Source organism: Cyanistes caeruleus, chromosome 1 (assembly GCF_971803275.1).
Source record: "Cyanistes caeruleus chromosome 1, bCyaCae1.hap1.1, whole genome shotgun sequence".
NCBI lineage: Eukaryota > Metazoa > Chordata > Aves > Passeriformes > Paridae > Cyanistes > Cyanistes caeruleus.
In genome coordinates, this window is record NC_141701.1 from 9,046,773 (window position 1) to 9,059,518 (window position 12,746).

The 12,746-nt window shown below is 41.6% G+C and overlaps 1 protein-coding gene and 1 long non-coding RNA gene across 3 annotated transcripts in view; both read left to right on the forward strand.

The window, feature by feature from the left end:
- The window catches only part of KCNQ3 (potassium voltage-gated channel subfamily Q member 3), a 190,552-nt gene that overhangs the window by 54,336 nt on the left and 123,470 nt on the right, over positions 1-12,746 (forward strand). The window lies entirely within an intron of this gene.
- LOC111925143 (uncharacterized) lies at positions 9,209-9,660 on the forward strand. The gene is made up of 2 exons (XR_002862073.2): positions 9,209-9,430; positions 9,536-9,660. It is a non-coding gene; the product is annotated as an uncharacterized LOC111925143 (long non-coding RNA).

Genomic DNA, 12,746 nt, shown 5'->3' on the forward strand with positions numbered 1-12,746 from the left:
CTAGATGGCACTAGCAGCCTGTATTTAGGCACATGAACTGAGCCCCAGGGCAATGATTCAGCTTCAAAAGCAGACATTTGGATGCCTGTAGTGTGCTCTTGGTGTCTACACTCCCATACTGAGCAGAGACCCAGGTCTGAATTGTGCCCACACAGACCCCTAAAGGTACCTGAAATTCCAGGAGCATCTCTGTGGGGCTGGCACAGCAGAGTGGGTGAGCTGAGCCCCTTCCAGCCTCCCTCAGCTGTGCTGGGTTTCTGCAGGTTGCTCCCAGCCAGACTCCTCTGCTGGAGATGTTTCCATTGAGGAATCTGTCTGGAGCTGGGTGGCACCTGAGCTCTCACTGCCCCTCTTAGCCAGGAGTAGATGGGGGAAGTGCTGCAAAGCTGGCCCCACTGTCTGGGGGCAGCTCCAGGAAATGACAGCCCCATAGTCCCCTCACTTGACAGTCATTCTTGAGAAATCAAGGAAGAGAGCCAGGATGCCTCAGTCAGAGTGGAAGGAAAGAGCATCACTATTCCCTTTAACCTGAGAGCTGGTAACAGCCATGACCAAGTGACTCCCTCTAGCTCTGAATATCTTCTGCTGCTGCTGCTGATCTGAGTTTGGCAGGAAAACTGTTCATAAAATTGATTTATAAGGGGAGAGGTCACAGGAAATCATTTTACAACACAGTTCATCTTGTATATAACTAGGAGGCCAAGAAAAATTTTGGGATGACACATGCTCCCAGCCTACTTTTTGGGATGGTGAGTGGGTAAATCTGCATCATCCTCTGAACTGGACTGAATTAACACTTCACTGAGAAATTATCTAATTGTAGAGATTCTTACCTGACTTCCTGAACTCTATCAAGGCCAATAGTTTCAGGACCACTCTTCTGAGATATGGGAATTCCTTTAGTTGAAAAACAGAGAAAGTTTGAATTTTAAGTATCTCAGAAATTAATATTTACACAGACAAAAAAAATTGCCTGTATATCCAGGTGACAGAAAACCTTGAGAAGTTATGCAATGAACCCTAGACCTCAATTTTTTTTCTGTGTTTTCTCATACAACATGTAGGGAAACTGAGGCATGGTACAACTGCAAGTTTTCCAAGGAAACCCTCAACTAGAAAGGCTGATGTGAGCCTCACATGTGTGTCTTTACATTGATCTCTGCTGCCCAGGAGTCATGCTGGAGTAGGAGTGTTATGATTCTCCTCTCTAGTAAACCCTGGGGAGTAAACCAGGGGAGTGTGTGCAATTAACTACTGAGTTTCAGTTTAAACTTCTCCAACTAAACCTCCACAGTGAGAATGCAGCAACACTCCAGACTAGGAGCCTTAATGAAAGGAAATTCATTCCTTTTCTTTGTAAGTGAAATGAAGTGGACACTTCCTCATCACTAAATTCTTGATGAAGACTCAAGGCTAATTTTCCAAGTTCCCGACTGTGAAATATTACACACTTAATATTTTAATAACATTGTAACCCTCCCACACAGGGAGGAATGGATTATGGCCCTCCTTTTGACAGTATTCCTGATTTATACCCATCTGTGATGAGAGACTCTGGAGGTTCATCATAAAAGTGATGACCCAGCAACTTGTGGGGCTATAATAAATATTCCATGAGATATCCATACATGAAAAAATCTTTTATAGAGCATTAGTCACTGCTAAGTTAATGCTGTGAGATATTTTACTATTTTGTAAGTACTAAATGATTCATTAAGAAAGCTGATTTACTCTGAACTTTCACCCAAACCTTTGGAAGGGTGAGAACACAGACATTCAAGAGCAGCCAAACTTCACTTTGCTTGTGAGTTTCCTGTCTTTTTTTCCTGTCCTTTTTTCCTTCTCATAAGCTTCCCACCCTAAAGAGTATGGATGAGCTCACATACCACTTAGAACTACAGAGTGAGAACACTCACTCCTTTAATTTATAATGCTGGACCTCAGACACTCCAGCAGTACTTCTTCCCTTGCAAATCTTTATTCCTCTTGGCACTATTTTCTTGCCCCAGGCTTAGCCCAAGCCTAAGGCAGTATTCATCTGAGTGAATGCAAAGGCAGGATTCATCTAGGCATCTACTCTGACAAATGTGACACCTTGAGCTTGTGTCTCCACAAGCCTTTCTTCAGCTAGAAGGGGAACATAAAAAGGAGCCTTCACCTTTATGGCCATCCCTGGAAAATACTGCTCAGATGACATTACGCTCTTGCAGTTGAGAAATTCCAGTTTTAGCTAGGTTACCCCACATCTGAGCTTCTCGTCTAATCAATGAAGAGAAACAGGTCTTTTGGGGAATATTTCTCTCACCCTAAAATAGGGCAGAGAAGCTGTGAAAGCTGTGATCTACATGCACCTGCTTCTCTTCACAGTCTTAAAAAAAAAAAAAGCCAAGGCAGTTTGCTCAGATACAGACATTTATAGATAGATGAGGTGATCTCCTCCCTCCGCATCACTTTCAGCCATATGGACCATGTGAGATGCTCTAGGGCATCGTGGCTACCCCCAATTTGCCCCTTTGGAACACCCTGATCCTGTGCTTCAATCAGCCAGTCCTGCAGCTCTCTGGATCATATGATCTCCCTTGGACATCTCCAGTGGCACCTGGCACCCATATGTGGGAAAATTAATTGAGTCCTTGGCATCATTTATTTGTACTCCTCCACACACCTTGCACGGTGTCTATTTGAATTAGAAAAATAGCCCCTCTTTTCCACATTTTAAGACAGACACACAAAAGGCTTTTACAAAAGTCTGCTGCAAATGCAGCAAATTAGAGTAAAAGCTGAACTACTGAATTGTGGTCTCCAAAAATAAGACTACTTTTTACCACTGACAGGCAAGCAGATCAGCAGCTCATGCAATCCAGGTGCAGACCAGTGGTGTCCAGGCTAGAAGGGTTTTGGCTGACTGAACAGATAACAGACATCTTCAGCATCCTGTGGACCATGGCTCACCTTCATGTGCTTGTTTCTTTTCTTGGCTGACCCAGTTTATTTGTTTCACTCAGTTTGATTTCCTTGGCAAATGTGGAAACTTTCTCCTTCCTTTCACTACTGCCCCAGCAAGCAACATCTGATGAGCTGTGGGCATCTGCCAGCTGTAGCTGCTGGCACAGGTCTGCTCTGTGCAGGTGTCCTGTTGCACTCTCATCTTACAGCTGAACACCTGTGCAGCATAAAACATTCAAGGATTTATGGAAAGCAGGACAGTATCTGTATGGAAAAAAGCTTCTGGTTTCAGAATTATTTTTAATTTTTGATGTGAGAGCTTGAAACAGAGAATTTGGGTGTCTCCTGTAGAGTGTTCAGTGGGGCTTTTCTTTTGTTCCAGAATATCCTTGCTAGCAAACTGCATAACTAAGACAAGAGGAGTTTATGACTGCACCAGATTAGGAAACACACAGACAAGTAGGATGAATGGAGCAGACAGAGTATCTCGTATCTTTTTATAAAATGATCAGTGTATATCACAATTTGAACTTGATTCTTCATACTGAATGTAACTTGACCACAGCAAACCCATATCACAGACCAGAATGCACCCTTGTCCCTTTATTTGATGCTGCATAAACTAAGTTTTAAGATAGCAGTTACTCCAGCTAATTCAGAGATAAAAATACCGAAAACCTTTGCTTCATTTTAGCAATACTGGAAACACTTATATTTCCTTTTATTATAGTCTTCCATTTTCCTGTCAGTGTGTGTATTTTTAAATTATTGCAATATCTAGCCACACAGAAAAATTCATGCATTAGGTTGGCTTGAAAGAAAGGTAACCTTGTAAACATTTTGCTGGAGGTTTTAAATGTTAATGAGCCAGAATGAAGTTCTTGCTGTGGGCAACCCACACATCCCTGAGAAGTGTAAACAGCAAGAAGGAAGGGGAATTACAGAGGATGGTATAAGGTGCTATAATTATCTGTAATGGGCTGGAATTACTGAAGTGAAGATTTAGGCAGGTTTTAGGGAAATGTCTGTGAGCATTGTTATGATGGGGCTGTTCTCTGGTTTGCTTGGACCAGCTTGTTGCAATGGACAACAGACCTGGTTAAAGGATAGGGGAGTGTCCCATAAGAAAAAGTTGTGCAGCAGCAAAGAACAGTATTTAAAGGGTGGTTCTCTACATCCAGGCAGCTTTTTTGGTCCCATCCTTACCTTGTGATAATTTTATATCCTGCAACATGAGAAAAGGGACGTGAGGAGCTGGTTACCACCACTGAAACTGTTAATTTCTCTGTCTGCTCTCTGCCTCACTCCAGAATACCCTGAAGGACAAGGTTAACCCATCATTTTTTGCTCCTGAAAAACCAGAACCACTGTTGCATGTATAATGCAAACAATGTGCACTGAGTGTCCAGTAAATCCAGCTTTTCTAGGAAACCTTAGATTTACTGAAGAGATCCTCTGTGTTGTCCATACACCAGAGATTAAAGCTACTCAGAGGAGGAGCCAAAGCTCAGAGCCCTTTCATACAAATACATCTTCCCAGACCAAAAGCTGTAACGTCATTGGTCAACAGTAGAAGTTTTTTAAAGAAAATTCTTGCTCTTTGAGATGTTTTGCTGTCATGAGGAGAAAAGAAATCAAGAAACTGTTTAATTTTCATGCAATTTGTTAAATAAAAAGAAATTGTGTCTATTACTAGCATAAAACATGTGATTATGTTCATGCAAAGTGATGAAATGTTGGAAAGGACACTGTGATTCTGAAGTCAGACTGCAATCTAATTGCTAACGTAATTCTAGAAGAAATTAAAGATATTACTGAAGTGATTTCCCATCTGGAAAAGTCTGTGGGAAGCCAGAATTCCCTGCCTCTTACAACAGCTAAGGAACTTTTTAAAGAGGGAATTTTCTCAGGTGATGGGACAACGATGGTAGACAGGACTTGAAATTCTCCCTTCTGGTCTATCTGGTTCAAATCAAAGACCTGACCTTGAAGCTTTATTTTCTTAGATGAAAAAGAGCCACAGAAGGAGGGTGGAAATTGCCCTAAGCTACATGTGGGAGCTGTGGGATCATGTCACAGGTGGATGGGGAACGAAAGAGGCCATGGTAACAAAGGCACAGCATGTCTCTCTTCTCTAGGTTAGCAGTGATTAGTTATGCAAAGTGGAGCAATTCCCACAAGAAGCTGGAGAGGCCAGGGGGAGCCTGGCTGCTGGAGGGGGCTTATAATCCAATCTCTTTGTGCTGTCTCTCTCTGCCTTTTTTATTTTAATCAAATGTTTTGTTTCTGTTGAAATTGGTACAGACATCCCTTGAAAATGGCTCCATTGTGAAAGATTCTCATTTTCCTGCCAAAAGTCATTTTAGTGGGACATTCTGGAAAATCCTTTTGTTTGCTGGCAGTCCCTCCTTGTGGAAGACCAGCTGCTCACTTCTGGTAGCAGAGCAGGTATGAATTCCTCAAGGGCAATACACTGTCAAGCCTGGCCAAAAGCAAGTGCAAAAGCCTAGGGAAGCCACGGGGAAGGATTGCCCAGATTTAAAGACAGAGATTATTTTTGTCTGCAGCAGTGTCTGGTTTTGCCTAGGAAACGACTCATGACCTTGTGGCAGTGTGCAGGGCAGTGCTCCTTCTGCTAAGAACATTTCTGGCCATGCTGGGCTCCATCACATCAGCCTGTGGTGCTTCTCTGGGCTTCTGCTCCAATTCAGGAGCTTCTGACTGACACCCAATTCAGCCAGTTCTCTAGAAGAGGCTGTGAGAAACACACCTGGGCAGAGTGGCCTCATGGGGACACAGATGGTTGATGTCATCTGTCAGGAAATCAGTCAATAATGTACAAAACTCTGAGTACTGCAGGCTTATTGGCAGGGGTTTCAGATACAGACATCATACAGGCACCAATAAGCCTATGACACCTAATGAGGCAATTTTCTCACCAGGGGCTGTTTCGTTCCTTTTATCTAGTGTCTCTTTTCCTGGCTGCTCTTCACTTCCCTCTTCCCTCCCCTCTCTTTAGTCAAAATAAGCAGAATTAATTTCTTTCCTTTAATATAGATGTTGGTTGTCTTGGGAAAAACCTACTTCATCTGTCTAGGTAATGAGCCCCCTGTTAAGAGCTATGGTATTTTTAGGAGTTGCTTGCATACATAATCATGCTTTGCATTGCCAGGTATTTTATAGCACACCAGATTTTCCAACGTTGTCAGACTCTTTATTTCTTTACTGATAAATAGGCATACATCTCACTGCGTGTGATGATAAGCCTAGCTGCAGGAGCTACAAGAGTAGAAATCAGAGACCAAACATGACTTTTTTTTGTACCAGTAATCCTATTCTCCATCATCAGGCTAATGCTGGTAGAGAGGCTCTAGACTTACATTGGGGAATTTGAAGAATATAGATTTCTGGAAAACTAAATGTGTCACAGACAGTGGCAGCAGCTACCCTACACTTTACTCAGTGAATGCTGGACTGCTTTGTCTCTGAGAGGAAATAGCTCAATTAATAAATAGCTGTCTGCCTCTCCAAAAATAAGCTCAAATATGCAATTAAAGTGAAAGATTTCCCTTTTGAGGGTGTGGGGAGCTGTTAGATAAAATTATAGGAGGGCCAGATGTGTAAAGTACTGTTATTTAATATATTTTAAAATGAGGATAATTAAAAGATGCGAAACATATAGAGTCTGCCTTTAAAGGGAATGCATTTGTAAGCTCCCCTGCTAACATCTGTATCACTAGGGAGAGTGTAAGGAGTAGCTATGCTACATGGCAGAGAGGTAACTAATTACAGAACATACACACACTTGGATTTCCTTAATATAATAATGAGAATTTATTAAGTAGTGGCAGGGAACAGCAAGCTCAGTGTTGCAATATTATTAGTATTATTTATTTCTATTACAGTGTTGCACATAGGAATGAATGGAAATAGGACTGCCCATAGTGTTGGGTGCTGCATAAGCACAAATTTGGTGATTGACTCCTGCAGCTTAAACACTGCTCTCTGTAGCCATTTCCTGTGGGGTTTAGAGTCCAGCTCTGAGGATAAGTGGAGCAGGTAGCTTTTTCACTTTGACTTGTGGGAATTAAGTTTCCATTAGGTGTGTCAAAGGTTTGACACCAGCAGAGGGATCATGTAGATCTGAGGGTGTACATGAGAGGGTAGAAATAGAAGTTGCATTGGACAAGCAGGGTGGTAGCACAGGCATATAAATGAAACTATTCATAAACCCTAGATGAGGAGGTTGGATTATTGCAAGAACTGCTTATTTCAAGGAAACTTAGAAATCCAAAATTCCTGTGGCTTCCTATGTGTCCTAGAGACTATGAAATACCTAGCAACGTGTCTCTATGATGTAGCCAGTTCCTAATCCTTTCCCTTTTGTCAGGACAGAATTTGTTTTTTCCTCATGGAAAAGAAAGGGATTTGAATAAAAATGAGCTATGGACCAGCCTAGTCCCAGGTGATGGGCAGGAGGCTCAAATTCTTTTGCCCATCTCTGTCCTCTGCTTTGAGAGCACAATGCCATGCTCATGTGGACAGCCCTGCAGCAGGCTGCCAGCAGAAAAGACTTTGCAGAGGAGCCCCACAGGTTCATTCCCAGCTGCAGCCCTGTCCCACAATCCTTCTACTGTCACCTGCAAAATGAGACACTGTGTAGAATCTCACCTGTGAGGTCACAAAAATATCAGGAAGTTTGCCTGAGACTGAGACATCTGTCAAGGGGAAAAATTTTTATTTGGATGGTATTTCTTTACACTAGGAAGTCTTAGGTCTTTTTCAATCCTACCAATTTGCAGCCTGTGATGTGGATTGTGTAGAGTAATAATTGAGAAAGGAAATCAGAACACATTTAGGTCATTAATGTCACCAGTATTTCTTTGTTTCCAGAGAACACTTGCAGCATTTATTACACTTGCACTTTGCTAATCTAAGAGTCTTCATTATCAGAAAATACTTACAAGCTCAGGATTTTCTTCCCAATGCTTACCTGAAATGCATGCAAAGAAAGAGATTAAGGACAACTATATCCTGATCTTTCCCCAGGACCTTTTCTATGTTTTCTAAGACTTTTGGCTCAGTAATTTCTGGATTATTTTTTTGTGAAGTTCGTCTGTTTTCTCTCCCATTATATAATTGATTCTATCTACAGTCACTTATAAACACAGCATGTAATGAATGATCTCATTTTTTCTTTATCTTTTTGAACTTGCTGGGTTTATGTTATTCCTTCTATTTTTTTGGAAAAGGCAGCTGGAAGTTGTTCAGCCTTTCACTGTCTCCATGTAATTTATGACATCACAGAGCTTTTTCATATCAATTGTTTCATTTCCAGGCAAGTAAATGAAGTAGTTCCTCAAATGGAGATTATAAGTGTACTTAGAGAGGTATAACACTATCTTGAAATTTACTGTTTGTTTGGGATATGATAGATTTCCTTTGTCACTAATTGGAAAGTATATGTAATTTGGTTTACTTTGAAAAGTCTGCAGTAATCAATATCTTTGGTCAGGATCCAGTAGGGACTCCCTAAAATTCTGGAGTTATCAGCATTGCCTAAGCATGCAGTGCTGTTTGATGGAAATGGTTCAGTTGCCTAAACACAGGTGTGTAGTATGGGAAGTCCTGAGATACCAAAGATAATCATGCAGGAGAAATGAGATGGGGTCTAAAGGGGACCTACGATTCTGGAATCTGCTCTGGCCAGTGAGATAACCCTTTCTCAAGGCCAGTGAGATAACCTAGGACATTTTCATATATTCTTGCTATAATTCTCACTTACAGATAATGATAATTTTCATCCTAATCTATATGAATAGAGGGAGAGTTGCCGTAAGCAAAGGTTTAATGAATCCACATTTGGTAAGCATTGCTGCAATTTCTCTGGATGCTCTTGTGTGGCTTTCTTTGTATGTTCTAATTAAAAGAACATAGAAGCTCTTGAATGTCTTCTTTATTTATGCATCTTTTAATTAGAAAATTCAATAGTTAAGAATTGGGGCATGTGAAGATACAGCCATTTCATCTCCTGCTGTGATCTTGTTATATGTCCCAAATTAATTGATACCAAGCCAACTTAGAGCTTGGATAAAAATGCCGTTAGGGATTAATCCTGGGTGTATTTGCAGGTCAGGCTGATGATTTAATATGTGTCAGCTGTACAGACTGCTGAGCCTTGTGTTTGTTCTTGCCATGTGGCTCCAGACATCCTTGTCCTGGAGATACTCACTCACTAAATACCCTGTGATGCATTTTCCAGAAGCGAAGGTTTTGCTGTGGATGGTCCAGTCCATTTCCAAATGTGACATCCAGAGTCGCTGTCACACCTGTGTCAGTGGGACACACTCTGTTCTGTCACTGCCAAGGCCAGATCCTCTGGGGCCAAGAGATCTCTGCCAGCTGAAATGGACACACAACCATCTGGTCCAGTTGGGTTCCACAGATCGTTTCACAGGGGCCATGCTCTACTCCCTACAGACAGGTAATCACATAAATCAGTGGGATCCTTGAGAAAAGTTCTTTTTAAAAGCATATGATGATGTCATTTTCTTAGAGAAGATCACTGTGCCCCAATTTGTGCTTGTAGGAAGGAGAAGCTGCTTACAGCGGTGTTTTGGACACTTTTATCTTTCTGTTGCCATGGATGAGTGAAAAGAACAGATCTCTCCCTGCTGCTGTTTACCTGGAAATAACAAAGATGTGGACAAAAGACTCAGCTGGTTGAATACCCATTTATTCCTGGGAGTGAACTGGTATTTAACCAGCTGTTTGGATGGCTGGAAGAGTAAAAAGGGTCAAAGGGCTGGGGACTCCCACCGGTTCCCAGCCTGTTCAGTTTCTCAACCTTTTCCTTCACTTGCAGCCTGTGAAAAGGAAACACACTGACAAATATCATGAAAGACAGCATAACTCCACAGCAGTTTTCCTGCAGAGAGCTGAAATGAAGTTTTTCACCTTTTCTCCTGTGCTAGCTCAGAAAAGAAGGGCAAAAGAGCCATTGTTTCTGGCAGAGCCAAGACTTTCACCTGCATTCTCCTGACAGTAATTCTGTGTAGCACAAATCAGAAATTATGCAAGAAGAATGCTTTGATACTCTGCTATTTATATGTATGCAATACTAAATGAATTAGAAGCTATCTTAGATGATTATAATGTGTCAGCATCTTGGAAATGATAGAATTAAATGACACCCTTTCTCACAGACACAATACTGAGGAAAAGGCTTGAACATACAAAAAAAAAAGTGGGATCCCCATTTTCTTCAAAGGAGAGAAGGCTCAAAGTAAAGCCCATTGAGGCAAATCCTGCATGATGATTATTACTGCTGTGTGTCTCTGTTAGAGAGCCATGGAGTAATGGGGAGGAGGACTTTATTGCAAATATTGTTTCCTGTCCAGTCCATTTCCCTGGTCTTCTTCTGGTTAGTGTATTCTTCTGAGTTCTGCCTTTGGTCAGCTTCGCATGACATTAAATAAACATTAGATCAAAGTTATCTTTCCCTCTCTCACTCAGATACCTGTAAAAATGACAACTGAAATTTATCAGAAATTCATAGTTGGAGTCTCACCACCAATTTGCACCCACTGATAATCTGATTTTAGTGCTCTTTTTTGAGGTTTTTTTGCTACCTACATTTGATTAGAAATCCCTTTCTTAAAGCCTCTGTAAACATGTGTTCTTTGACTCTATTTTAAATTCTCAGTGGACCAAGAATGTGTCTAATTTGTCCCTGCATAACGTGTCTAGAATAATGCTTTTCAGTGCTGAAATGCTTTATAGAGCATTTTTAAAACCCTTTCTGGAGACACTAATGGAAATTTCCTCCTTGCTACCCAGCATTCCCCTTTCTAAAACTTAAAAAATATTCCAAACAGCATAATGTAGAACATGGATTGTTTAAAATCAGACATATTTTTTTCTTTTTCCTTCCCCCATGTAAAGCAATTTTCTTTTTTAAATGTTTCAAAATTTGCAGCAGTGCAACTCTAACAGGATGTCCTCAGCTATGGAAAACATATGAGCATCTGTATGCTTTCTGACTCAAAGTGTTTTAATTCAATTTTTCTGTACCCTTGATGTGATGAATTCAAGTCATGTAACTATTGAATAAGCATTGGGGACGATGGATGGAGATGGGGAAAAGTAATGTGTCATCAAATGACATATTTTCTTCCACCCTATCTCAATGTCAAGGACATGAAAGGGAATGAATTAGTTTGAACAAATATACTTAGAGATTTGTATTCTGTTATCTGTTGCATTGGTCCTGGTTTGAATTCAGACTGTCAAGGATGCATCCTGGTACAGAACTGAAGATTTACAGGGAAGAGGTGACAGCTGAGGGAGAAGTATGAATAATGGGGCTCTTGGTCACCTCTCTGCCATGTTGCCTTTGTCCAGATTTCCTTTGAAATGATGAAGGATGATCCCAAGACCAGACTGCTGTCACCAGCCAGGGAAGCCCTGCTGCCTGCTCCTCTTCAAGTCACAAAATCCCCGTGTGGTCTTGGGCTAACCACACAGCCAGGCTTGAGGCACAGCCTTGGGAGGTGTGGGGAGTGAATTAGTGCAGTTTAATGCAGGCTGTGTTGGCTGGTCATGTTTGTGCTTTCAGCTGCCCCCAGCTCCTGCCCCAGCAGGGACTGGTAGAAGCAAAGCCTGTGTTTTGTGCACTGTCACCATTGCAGAGTTGTCTGTAATGCCATGCTAAACAATAGCTGTGGGTAATAATCTGACAGAATTATTATCCATTGGTTTTAAAACAAAACTGACAGAAATATAGTTAAAATCATTCTGATTTATTAATTATTCAACAGGACACTTCAGGTGGAGTAAACAAGGGGGCAAACTACATATTTCATCTTTTGAGGGACTGGGGTTTAAATTCTGATTCAAGGAAGAGTCTGGTTGTTTATTATTCATCTTTAGAACCTAGTGCTGCTGTGAATCCTTTCTATGTTGGTTAGTTAACTGGTGTTTTGTATTTCTGATGTATTGATTAAGAGATTAAATTAAATAGCTTCTCTTAGATTAGCAGTTGGTTAGAGCACGGTGTACATAATGCCATGGTTGTGGGATTGATCTCTGTAAGAGCTGGACTGGATCTTTGTGGGTCCCTTCCAACTCAGAATATCCTGTGATTCTGGGAGCAGTGCAGGAGTGAAGGCTGTGTGAGCCTTCTTCTTCTGGAGATGCTGGGGACCCCCATTGGTCTGTGAAGGCAGACTTGGTGTTGTGATGGATGTGCAGTCAATGCAAGAGCCTGCCATGTGTGCCTCCCAAAGTTTGTATGGAAAAGCCTCATAGGAGGCTAGGTAGGGTAAGAGCATGAATCTTTACAGTTTCTGCTTCCAAAGGGTTCAGGAAACAAGTCATGATATAGCAGAGAACTACTGACTGATGGTAATGTGTGACCGCTGCCAAGAAACTCCGTATCTCAACAGCTTTTTCCTCTATGAATTCCCCTGACTGCCCTTCTGAATATGATGTGGGTTCATCTGTGCTTTGCAAAGTGCTTTGCAAGTCTCTTCTGAGGTGTACAAATTGCCTGGTATTTGCAGGACACACTGTTGCTTAGTAAGGATCTGACCTTGTGCTACCAACAGCTTTCATTCAAGGCCTCTGTTCACCGGCAGCTGAAGGGACCTGGTTCCAGTCCATGCTTGGATCAGACCAGGCTTTCTCAGGGATTTCTTTCCATACCATGTTCAGTGATTATTTTATTGAATAAGTCACCTGGTGCCTCCCTAGAGCTGTTGGGGTTTTTGTTTTGCTCTGCTTTGTTTCATCAGCAGTGA